Raw genomic sequence first — 12,500 nt, forward strand, 5'->3', positions numbered from 1 at the left:
ATATATATATATATATACTAGCCAAGCTACAGCCCTAGTCGGAAAAGCAGGATGCTGCAAGTCCCAGAGCTCCAACAGTGAATGCATCACAGTGAAGAAACGGGAAATAAACTATTTATGAGAAGTAAGGACTAAAATTGATTATTCTAAAATCAGTAACAGCTTTAAAATACATTATATATATATATATATATATATATATATATATATATATATATATATATATATATATATATATATATATATATATATATATATATATATATATATATATATATATATGAAACTGAACATCCAACACAAGTTTACATGAAAGTACAATATCATTTAAAGACTCAGTAAAGTAACAGAGAAGAAGTAAATCTACGAACAATTGAATAACTAACCCAAGTATAAAATATTAAAACCAGTCAATAAAAATAACAGCAAACTATTTTTAACTGTAGGAAAATAAGAACTGGCGCAACAGCGCATGCGTGAAATATACGACCAACCAAAATAAATGACAATGCTCAAAGTGAACTGCACCACTCCAGTTGACTCGCAGTCAACGTCTCACTTCTGAGTTAACGTCTCTTAGATGTTCATGGGCTCTTATTGTGATTGATTTTGCATTGTCCTGGTAAACCTGACCAAAGTTATCCTGACACTCGCCAGGTAAGCCTCAGCTTGATCGTTATAATATAGTAGTTGAATTTAAACCCTTTTCATCTAAAGGCGTAGGAGGAGATGAGGATGAAGATGAATTTTAACCCACCTAGGCTAGGCCTAACCTTATTCAGGTAACTTGTCTTTGCTCTGAATCAGGGCAATTTACTGGAGTTCTGGTTTAATTTTTCTGAATATTGCTCACGTAGTCTCTTAAAGTTGACAGCGCCATGCTAATTTTATTGGCTTAATGCAAGCCAAGTTATAGAATAGATTTAACAAAATGTTCTGCATTTATGTCCAGACACTGTTTAGGCTATGTGAAGTCTGATTTAGTTTAGAGCCGATTCACACTACAGTTCGTTTAATGTTTCGCCTTCCTACGGCTCTCTTACGTAAATCGTTGTTTTATATGAAATGGTGGAGCTGTTCACACTTAACTGTTCGAATATTGTTTGGTTTTCTTACGGTTAGAAGAAATCCCTGCCGAACGAAACTTGAAGAACGGATTCATCCTTATTATTCTCACAGATTAGCGTGAACAGAGAACCTTATCAATTTCAGTCATGTATTTGGGGACAAAAACATTATTATTATTATTATTATTATTATTATTATTATTATTATTATTATTATTATTATTATTATTATTATTATTATTATTATTATTATGTGCAACAAATTGTTTAATAATTAGTTATTTTCATAGCATATACTGAGTGGTAAAACATATCGGAGGGAAACTGCCAATCTCTCTCATGGTGAAATAATTGGTGCTACTATAGTGTGAGTTCTACCACCATATGTCGCCTACCCAGGTTGAGGGTGAGGTCTACCGCGTGATCAGCGTCCCACAGCTCCTAAATCAGTTTTTCCCTCGGCCTAAAGAGATATCATCGATTGAGGCTACTAAAAATGTTGCTGAAGGAGTTTTATAGAAGAGTCATTCTGACAGAAGAAGCAGCACTCGCCTTTTTAAGAGAGCACAATCTCTTGGATACAATTCAAGAAGCAGATCTATTTGTGTCATTCTTAGAAGATGTACGAAGTGTGTATCGCTAGAATAAATGTATGGAAATATATGATAACCTGTTTGATGTATGAAGAGTGTATCGCTAGAATAAATGTATGGAAATATATGATAACCTGTTTGATGCACGAAGAGTGTATCGCTAGAATAAAAGTATGGAAATATATGATAACATGTTTAAAATATGAAGAGTGTATCGCTAGAATAAATGTATGGAAATATGATAACCTGTTTGATGCACGAAGAGTGTATCGCTGGAATAAAAGTATGGAAATATATGATAACATGTTTAATGTATGAAGAGTGTATCGCTAGAATAAATGTATGGAAATATATGATAAGTTTATTTTTACCTTTATTCCTGTTTTTTAATGTAATTATAAATCCAATGATCTATTTAAGTCATTTCAAAGATATGTTTAAATTAAGTTTTTATTGCTTAAACAAATGTATGAAATGTGTTTTATCTATGAGGGACGAATAATTCAGCAGTAGACCTCACACTATAGTACTAACGGGAGGTAGATCTCACGCTATAGTGTGGTAGACCTCACGCTATAGTAGCACCAAATAATTTCTCTTTGAAGGTTAGTATTGGTGTTGAGCAAACCCTTTTTCGTTTCCAGAAGCAAATAAATGAATTGAAGTATTGGTATTCTTAAGAGCCGGCAAAACTTTATTTCAACGTCTTTTAAGTGTTAGCTGTAAGTCCAATATTCTCCTGACTTCCTGTTCATTTGACACTTGTAACGTGTAATAGTAAATCTATTGCATCGAGCTAATTTAGAGGAACTTATTTTTTGTGCCTTGTCGGAGAAACGGCTGTATTCACTGATTCATAGAAGTGTGTGTGTGTGTAGATTGCCTTACCATATGTAAGACACGGGCTCTTGCCGCTGGGCAGCCCGTAATATCATAGAAGGATATGGGCCACAATCTGAGAAGGCAAAATTTGCAAAATTGAATATGTTAAAATTAAATGCAAATTTCAGGGGAAAATACACAAATGATGTGTTTGACCTATGCATAGATGAAGATACAGAACATTTATTTTCATGCCAAAAATTAGGACAGTTGATGAAACAAGATATAAACGTAGGTATGTTGCAAAATTAGACCAGGAATCTGGTTGCATATAAGTAGGGCAAACTGACCACAATAGGTTGCTAAAAAAAGAAAAAAAAAACATGATAGCAAAGTGTTATCCCGACTGGTTTCAAGGTAGAATGGGATAAAATTAAAATAAGAACTTCATGATTAATTCTGTTATGGTACGGGTGAAATAAGCTCGATTACAATAATAAGAATAAGCTTAGAAACTTTGCCACTAGTTTTAATACAATAGAGTACTCGCAAACTTTTTTTGCGGAGTCAGCCGTTAGGAACCACGAACGTATCTGAAACATACTGTATATTATTATTATTATTATTATTATTATTATTATTATTATTATTATTATTATTATTATTATTATTATTATTATTATTTGCTAAGCTACAACCCTTGTTGGAAAAGCAGGATGCTATAAGCCAAGGGGCCACAACAAGGAAAATAGCTCAGTGAGGATAGGAAACACGGAAAAATAGAATGTTTAAAAAAACAGTAACATTAAAATGAATAATTATATAACCTATAAAAACTTTAACTAAGCAAGAGGAAGAGAAATTGGATTGAATAGTGTGCCCTCACTCAAGACATACTGCTGTAACGTAAAACGTAGTATATACTTAGGGAAACGAATCATAGGCCATGGTGCCCAAATAAATAATGTAGTAAAAACTGTTGGTTATCATCTAAGAAATTTAGCTTTTATAGAAGAGTACCACGATAAATATTCCGTAAAGAAACTTGTGATAAATTGTGTGATTACCAGAATTGACTACTGTAACTCCATCAACTACAATCTACCAAAAGTACAACTTAAGAAATTACAAAACATAATAAACAGCAGTTGCCATTTTAGATGTTGAATATGCGCTACATGAACTTCCAAAACGCGCCAGAAAAGTGTTAAATGTTTTTATGGGATATAACAATGATAAAACAGAAATTGTTTCTATATGTCAAATTAGGGAGAGAGACTTTGGAAGGCAACCAGTTTATCATATACACTATCAATGGGGAAAGCGCGATATTTCGTACTGGCGTAAAATAGCGAAACTGTGCCATATGGTAGACACCAATGACAAGAAACGCGCTAAATTCTCCAGAAACGCGCAAGATCTAGCGCGAAAGGCGCTGAAATGGCAACTCTAATAAACAGCTGATAAAAGGTGTCCCACATAAAGAAAGGGTCACCCCCTATACTAATTGACCACATTGGCTGCCGATTAAAGCGAGAATTGAATTCAAAACATGTACAACAACCCACCAAGTTATCAGAACCGGTCGTCCAAAATACCCAAGAGAACAATGGTTTGATTTGGAGTGTCCTGGAAGAGCTGCTTACCATAGCTAAAGAGTTTCTTCTACATTTGCCAATAGTAAAGTACCCACTGAACCACGAGTTAATTAGAATTGTTAGGTAGTCTGTGTTGGCATGTGTATGAGGACAGGAGAATCTGTAAAGAATATGCGAGACTATTCGGTGTATGTGTAGGCAAATGTAAAGTTAACAATAACCAGAGAGAAGGATTCCGTGTAGTACTGTCTGGCCAGTCAAAGGACCCCACAACTCTCTAGATTATTTTTCCTTTACCTATACATACATAGATTAGTCTGGCCTATTCTTCCCACATTTTCCTCTGTCCTCTTACACCTGACAACACCTAGGTAACCGAACAATTCTCTGATCAATGGGTTAACTACAGCACTGTAATTATTCAGTGGCTACTTTCCTCTTGCTAAGGGTAGAAAAGACTTTGTTCTCTAGTCTTAGGTAGTCTCATAGCCTCTTTACCATGGTCATCCATCTTGGGGCAGAAGTCTAGTGCTTGAGAGTACTGTACACTCGTGCACCCTATTTAATCTTATATCTCTAACTCTTTTTTTTTCTTTTTTTTCTAGTGCCATAGTTTGTATATGAAAGATCTATTTTAATGTTACTGTTCTTAAATGTTTTATTTTAATTATTCGTGATTTTAATCCTAGTTTATTTCCTTTCCTCACTGGGCTATTTTCCCTGTTGGAACCCTTGGGTTTTTAGCATCCTGCTTTTCTTGGTATGGTTGTAGCTTAGCTAGTAATAATAATGATTTGTAGAAATTATTTTTTTTTTCAGATGAGAGCTTACCGTTATATTGGCACACTTCTGGTTTAAGGACACCATACTGTAGTTAATGGGGCCCTTTCCTTGTTAATGAGTATACTTGTCCAGAGTATAATTTTGGGAATTATATAGTTTGCTGAAGGTCCACATCGATTCCCATAAGGGCGTCAGACATTGTATTGGTTCCTTACCTAAATTCAAAGAATTTTCATTCATAACAAATCATTCAAATTCATGTAAAACCCATATCCAGTACAACCATTTCGAAATACTCCTTGCCAATCATCCGTCTGCCCTTCGCTCTTTCTCTTAAAATCTCTTTACAGCCAGAAACCGTTGCCTTCCTTAAGCAATCAAACCAACCCCACGCCATTAAACATTGCCTAACTGTCTACTACTAACGCCTCTGCCTCCCTTATTGATCTATTAATCTCTTATGGGGCTTATAGACATTTTTTTTTTTTTTTTTTTTTTTTTTTTTTTTTTTTTTTTTTTTTAACGTCTTGCAGTTTTCGGCTACACCTAATGAAAAAAAAAGTCAGACCACTCATTATGATTTATTAAAGCCATTTCTACTTCTATCAAAAGTACTTTTATAAGTATGATAATTGTATAAGGCGCAGTTAGTCACATTTTATTACATAGCTATTGACTTTTATAATAATTTATTTTTATAGTAATAAGCGATATATAATTATAAGATTGAGTTGATTTCTCGTGTAAATAAATTATGTCTTTATGCAATCCTGGTGATGGGAATGGATTCCTGAAACGTTGGTGTGTGTAATTTAAGGATTGGAGATGATTCCAGGTCTTCTTGCTGTCTTCATCATTAAAGCCAATATTATCAGCGGAAACCTTACAATTGGGGACACCTTAACGTGGTTGAAAGGGTTTGTGTATCGCCATGGGCTGCACAGCTGTACTAGTCTGGGCCACCCATACTAGGGTGGTTTGCTGTGGGTGGTTAGTTTTAAGTCACCCACCATCACGAATCCGCCAAACCCCAGACAAGATTAAGGACTTGTTCGAGCCCTTTGACCTGCAGTGGACTAGATATAGCTACATTTGTTATTTATTTTTTATTTTCAAACATGTAATGTGTCTGTATATCTATCTATCTATCTATCTATCTATCTATATATATATATATGTGTGTGTATATATATATATATATATGTGTATATATATATATATATATATATATATATATATATATATGTGTGTGTGTGTATATATATATATATATATATATATATATATATATATATATATACACGATGCTGGTCTAACAGAAGTTAATTATTTTATTCGTGTATTTTATATGTATATTTAAGAGATTTCTAGCCAGCTCGTAAGGTGAGTTCCACTCATGAAGGATTAAGTAAATGTAAGTAAATTTCATGAGACTGTCGTCATTCATTTAGTTGTATTTCATTCAGTTCCATAAACGTAGATTTACGTTATTTTAAAGAATTAAATTTTGTATATCACATAGTTTCGTTACAAAGTCGTATGTGATGTCGTTTCAAGGTATGTATGACACGCATGCCAGGGATTGCATTATGTTTTCACGTGGTTGGAAGTTGCATGAGGGTTCTAGATTAAAAATTATTCTTTTTTTTTAATGTTATGAGAGGAGGTGGGCAGAGTTAGCTGAGAGGATTGCCTCATCGGGCAACGATAAAACCATACTTCAAAACTACCAAGTTTCCAACCTTGACGCCACTAGAACCACGCCCCCACACTTTGAGAATGATGAACTGGAAGTTTCTAGTATGAATTAGGATGCATATAAGGGCTTAGGAGGCAGATAGATCCATCCTGACATCCCTCAAGTTCTGTGCTTCTGCCAGCCCTTTCACCAGAATCTATCCGGCCAGTAGGTATTTCCTCTCAAATATGAATAGTGATTTCTCTCTAATATATACCATGTATAGTGTTTCAAACAATGGTGATATTGTTGTGTGTTTAATTTAAAATTGAAGTGTGTTAATGTAAGTGTATTTTATATGGTATATTTTTTGTGGCTAGCCCTGGGAGATTTGGTTAAAAAGTGAAGTGCATTTATTCTTGCTTAACCATTCGGTAACTCTCTGGGAGCCCTAAGGATGCAAGAGTCACAGTATCGTATATGTAAGTGTAAATTTGATTTATTTCCTACAGTGTTAAAATGGAAATTTTAATTTAAAAGTGAAGTGTGTTAATGTAAGTGTATTTTATATGGTGTATTTTTATGACTAGCCCTGGGAGATGTGGTTAAAAAGTGAAGTGCATTTATTCTTGCTTCACCATTCGTTAACCTTCTGTGAGTCCCAAGGAAGTAAGAGTAACAGTTTCGTATATGTAAGTGTAATTTTGATTTATTTCCTACAGTGTTACAGGGAAAAAATTTTTCATTGTCAAAATTAGAAATTTTCATAAATTAATCTCTGTTGAAACAAGTGATTGTATAATTTTTTGAAGTGCCATTTGTCAACGTTTAAGGTGTAGTTCAAATTTAAATTTTGAGTGATATATTATTGGTATTAATGTTGAACTGTTATTTTTATAGAATATATTTCATTTTGTAAAGTCGGTATTATTTTGATCACCAACAGTTAACCCAGTAACTTGCTTGTATCCCCTGACTAAGAACCGAAGTAAGAGGTTGATTTAAGAATAGTACCCATTAAAAGTAATCACCCAGATTTTGTTTTGAGTGTAAAGTAAAGAGACCTTTAAATATTCAGTGTTCATATATATATATATATATATATATATATATATATATATATATATATATATATATATATATATATATATTAACGTCTGGGCGTTGCGTACTGTTCTCAGAGCTCGGAGGTATTCTCTTGTGTATCAGATTATGTAATATAAACCATGTGAGTTTGGGGTCTCGGGAATTTTGGTAATTTGCTAGTCGTAATATATTATTATCTATATATTCTTACGAAGCTGGTCTAGTCTAGAATAAATACAGTAGTTTATTGATGTATTTTATTTTATATTTTTATATATGCATTGAAGAGATGAATAGCCAGCCCATAAAATGAGTTCCTCTCGTGTAGACGTAAGTTTACTATGTAAATTATGTAAGACTTTTGTCGTTAATTTCATTGTATTCTTTATCCAAGTTTGTAGCCTATATGTAAATTTACATTATTTTTAAGAATTAACTTTTTATTTCAAATATATTTGTTACGAAGTCTTGAGTAACTGTTTGAGAATGTTATGTGACAATACGAAGTATGAACAAGGGCTTATGTAATGTTTTTTTATACTTTTATGAGGTATTGCATCATGTTTGAGAGAAAATATGCAATTCTTCTTATACTGTATGTGCCCTGTGCTTTGGAAATTTCCTGAAAAAATTATTGGTAGATTTTTTTTTTTATTTCGAGAACAAAAGGTGGGAGGAGCTGGCTGAAAGTGAGCTGCCGTACAATGGTGTTGGTCCTGTTCGAAAAGTGATAGTTGATAACTCTGATGCCTTTAGGCTAACCCTCCACGCTACCAGATTTCGGACCTGGAAAGTTATGGAAGTAGCGAAGTTTTGTATAAAAGGGACCCCAGGGTTGCATAGATCAGATAGAGAATCCCAGCCATAAGTCATAGCCATCTTCCTACCACTCTCTCAACTCAGAGTATTATTTTAAAAGTGTTCAGTACTTATAGTGTGTCCTCTCCAAAGTATTTTTGTGCGCCTACATATATCGTGTGTAGTGTGTTAAAACGCTGCTGTAAATTTGGTAGGTGATTTTAAATTCATGATGTTGTGGTGAGTGTTGGCATTGTGTAAAGTTTTTGTAAATGGCCCTGAAATAACATGAAAGATAATTATATCGTGACCTGGTTATCTATTTTCATTATCAAATTTAAATACAGTATTTGTATTCAGTTTTAATTTCAAGGGAAATCAGTAATTATATAATTTTCATTTTATTATTTCTTTTGTCTTAGTCTATGGTTGTATTCAGATCTAATATTTCAAGTCAAATCATTATATAGTTTTGAGATCGTAACATTTTTGTCTTAATCTAAGTCGTGTTCAGACTTAATATTTCGAGTGATTTATTTGTTTTTATGTAAATTCAGGTAAAGTGTTATAATTTATATAGAATATATTTATTTTTGTAAAAAGTTAATTATTTCAGTCACCTATGTTTAATTCATAATTGAATAAGTCTTAATAATAATTACCCAGTGTTGTTTTGAGTGTACTTAAGAGACCTTTGGATATTCAGTGTTATTTTTATATATTGCTCTCTGGGAGTTTTTTAACTGCCTAAGAGTTCGGTTTTTAATATTTCCAAGTGTAACAGATTTAAGGTAAAAGCAAATAGGTGTGTTTGGAATTCGAGAGGCTGTATGCTTGCCAGTTGTAATATATTATATTATATGTTTGGTTACCAGACACGAGACCATCTTATATATATATATATATATATATATATATATATATATATATATATATATATATACATATATATAATGTATGTATATCTATTTATATATATTCTTACAAAGCTGGTCTAGTGTGGAGTAAATACAGGAGTTTATTCATGTTTTATTTATATATTTCTTTTGTGGATTGAAGAGGGGAATAGCCAGCCTGTAGGAGAGGATGTAGGTATAAGGTTGTTATGTAAATTACGTAAGACTTTCGTTGTTAATTTCATTATTTTCTTTATTCAAGTCAATATATTAAAATTTACGTTTTTTCTAAGAATTAACTTTTTTTTCACGTATTTTCGTTGCAAAGTCTTACGAAACTGTTTAAGAGTGCTAGATGACCATACAAGTTATGAACAAGGGCTTGTGTAATGTTCTTTTATATTTTTATGCGGTATACGCAATTCTTATTCTGCCATGTGCTTTGGAAGAAACTAAAAAATCCTAGTGTTAAATTGTACTTTTTTTTTTTTTTTTTTTTTTGAGAATGGTGGGTTTGTTTAGAGCAGCTGAGAGCGAGAGTTGCCTGAAAACCCCGGTTCGTCTTTTGACATTTTTATCTAATTGATAACTCTGACGCCCTTAGGCCAACCCCCCAAGCTTCCAGATCTCGGACCTGGAATCTTCTGGAAGTAGCTAAGTTTCCCAAATAAGCAACCACAGGGATGCATAGATCAGATAGAGAATTCAAGCCTTAAGTCATAGCCATCTCCCCACCTTCCTCTCACAGGCTTCTCTTACTAGCCCAGTGTATTGTTTTGAAAGTGTTCAGTGAAATCTCACAGTTTTGGTGTGACGGATTTTTGTAAACTTAGTGAGTATTTATAAAAATTCTCTTGGTTTTCGTAACTGGCTCTGTAGAAACGGGAAAGGTATTTGTATAGTTATTTGGTTATCTATTTTCATTAAGTATCAAGCGTAAATATTTGAATAGAATTTAATTTCAAGTGAAACAAGTGATTGTATAATTTTCATAAGTATAATTTCTTTTGTCCTAGTCTAAGGTTTTAACCAGATTTAATATTTTGAGTCAAGTGATTACATAATTCTTAGAGTGCAATTATTTCTTTTGTTTTAGTCTAAGGTTGTATTCAGATTCAATTTCAAGGTAAGTGATTATATGGTTTTCAGAGCGTAACATTTTTGTCTTAATCTAAATTTTACTTAGACTTAATATTTCGAGTGATTTATTTCTGTTTTTATGTATATTCTTTCAAAGTGTTGTAATTTATATAGAATATATTTATTTTTGTAAAAAGAGTATTATTCCAATCACTAGTGTGTATTTCACGCTCGCTTGTATCCTGTTAGAGAATCCAAGTAAGAGGTGTTTTTAAATAATTCTTAAGAATAATTACCCAGTTAAGTTTTGAATGTACTTAAGAGACCTTTGTATTTCCAGTGTTTTATATATCGCTGTCTGGGAGTTATATAATTGCTTCAGAGTTTGGGTATTAGTATTTTCAAGTGAAACTATATATATATATATATATATATATATATATATATATATATATATATATATATATATATATATATATATATATATATATATATATCAGCCATTGCTAGTCTTCTGTAGGGTAAAGGCGTCTGTTATGTCTCTTAACTCCTGTCTGTTTATGGTATTTCCATGCCACACTCTATATATATATATATATATATATATATATATATATATATATATATATATATATATATATATATATATATATATATATATATATATATATATATGACTAGCAAACTACGTGAATTTCAAAGCTCCAAAACTCACCTACTTGTATTACTTAATTTTTAACACAATAGAAAAACTCCGAGATTTTTATGCAACTCCCAGTCAATTATATATATGAACACTGAATATCTAAAATGTCTCTCAAAACAAAACTGTGTGATTACTTAACGTGAACTATTCTAAAACCAACCTCTTGATTCGGATCTTAGTCAGGAATGTGAGCCAAGTACTGGAATAAGTATTGATGATCGAAATAGTAGACATTTTTACAAAAATAAATATTCTATGAAAAAAAACAATTCGAAAGAATTAACGCCAAAAATAAATAACCCTAAATTTATATCTAAATTGGACCTTAGAATTATGACAAAACACTCCAAAAATAATACAATCCTTTGTTTCACTGGAAATTAATTGAAGAAAATATTTAATTTTGACAATGAATGTAAAAAAAAGTTTACACTTAACACTCTAGTGATTAAACAATAATGACACTTACACATACATAACTGTTACTTTTACGGAATGGTTGAGCAAAAATTTTAATGCGCTTCACTTCAACTAATTTCACAGGGCCAGTTACAAATAATCTTCAATATAAAATTTACTGGTAATGTTCACTTCCCTTTACTTCAAATCAGATACAAATATATTTCAATGTTTCACGTACACTGTACACTTTTGAGAGGCATCACAATTCATGTATGAGAGGCAACACTATGTGGTTGGATAGAGGCTGGTGAGGAGGACACAGAATTATCGTAGTGTAGGCCGAATCTCTCTGTTTGTTATGCATGCTAGACCCCTATATATATCATGCTAGACCCCTATATATATCAACCTAATTACTCTTGAACCTTCCAGTACATCATACTAGAAGCTTGGGGAAGGGCTTGACAGTGCCAGAGTTGCGCATCAGGTGTTCAACTTGTCAATTTTTTAAGCAGGGTACCAACATAGCGTGGCGAGGGCAACACTCAGCTAACTCCATCCACCACCTCCCATAACATTACAAAAAAGAGGAAACTTTTTATCTTCATGCGTTTTCTATCCACGTGGAAAATATGACGAAATCCCTCGTGCTACCTCGTGTGTGACACAGCATACCGTAACATAAGAAATCGTAACAAAACTGTGTGAAATAAAAAGTTGATTTGTAAAAATAACGTAAATTTACTTATACTGAATTGATTGAAAATTTAACTAAATGAATGATGATAGTCTTATGTAATTTACATGCATTACTTAATCCTACATGAGTGAGACCCACCTTACGAGCTGGCTCTACATCTCTCAAATACACAAGTGAAATACATGAATAAGATATTTACTCTCATGCTAGACCAGCCTCGTAAGATAGCTTCCCTTGAAAGGATAGTTTATTTCGGGTCTGAATCCACCGATTCAGTCAGAGATAAATAAT

At 32.5% G+C, this 12,500-nt stretch overlaps 1 protein-coding gene across 10 annotated transcripts in view; it reads left to right on the forward strand.

Annotated features, from left to right (window-relative positions):
• The window catches only part of LOC137650248 (probable glutamate receptor), a 514,807-nt gene that overhangs the window by 8,057 nt on the left and 494,250 nt on the right, over positions 1-12,500 (forward strand). For 2 of the 10 annotated variants that reach the window (XM_068383534.1, XM_068383535.1), the window contains exon 1: positions 542-657. The exons of 6 other annotated variants lie outside the window; for them this stretch is intronic. The gene's annotated coding sequence lies outside the window, so the exon portion shown is untranslated. Of the gene's footprint in view, positions 1-517; positions 658-12,500 lie in introns of those variants that run through there. 2 more of the 10 variants (XM_068383536.1, XM_068383540.1) reach the window with 2 other exon arrangements.

This window comes from Palaemon carinicauda, chromosome 11, assembly GCF_036898095.1.
Source record: "Palaemon carinicauda isolate YSFRI2023 chromosome 11, ASM3689809v2, whole genome shotgun sequence".
NCBI lineage: Eukaryota > Metazoa > Arthropoda > Malacostraca > Decapoda > Palaemonidae > Palaemon > Palaemon carinicauda.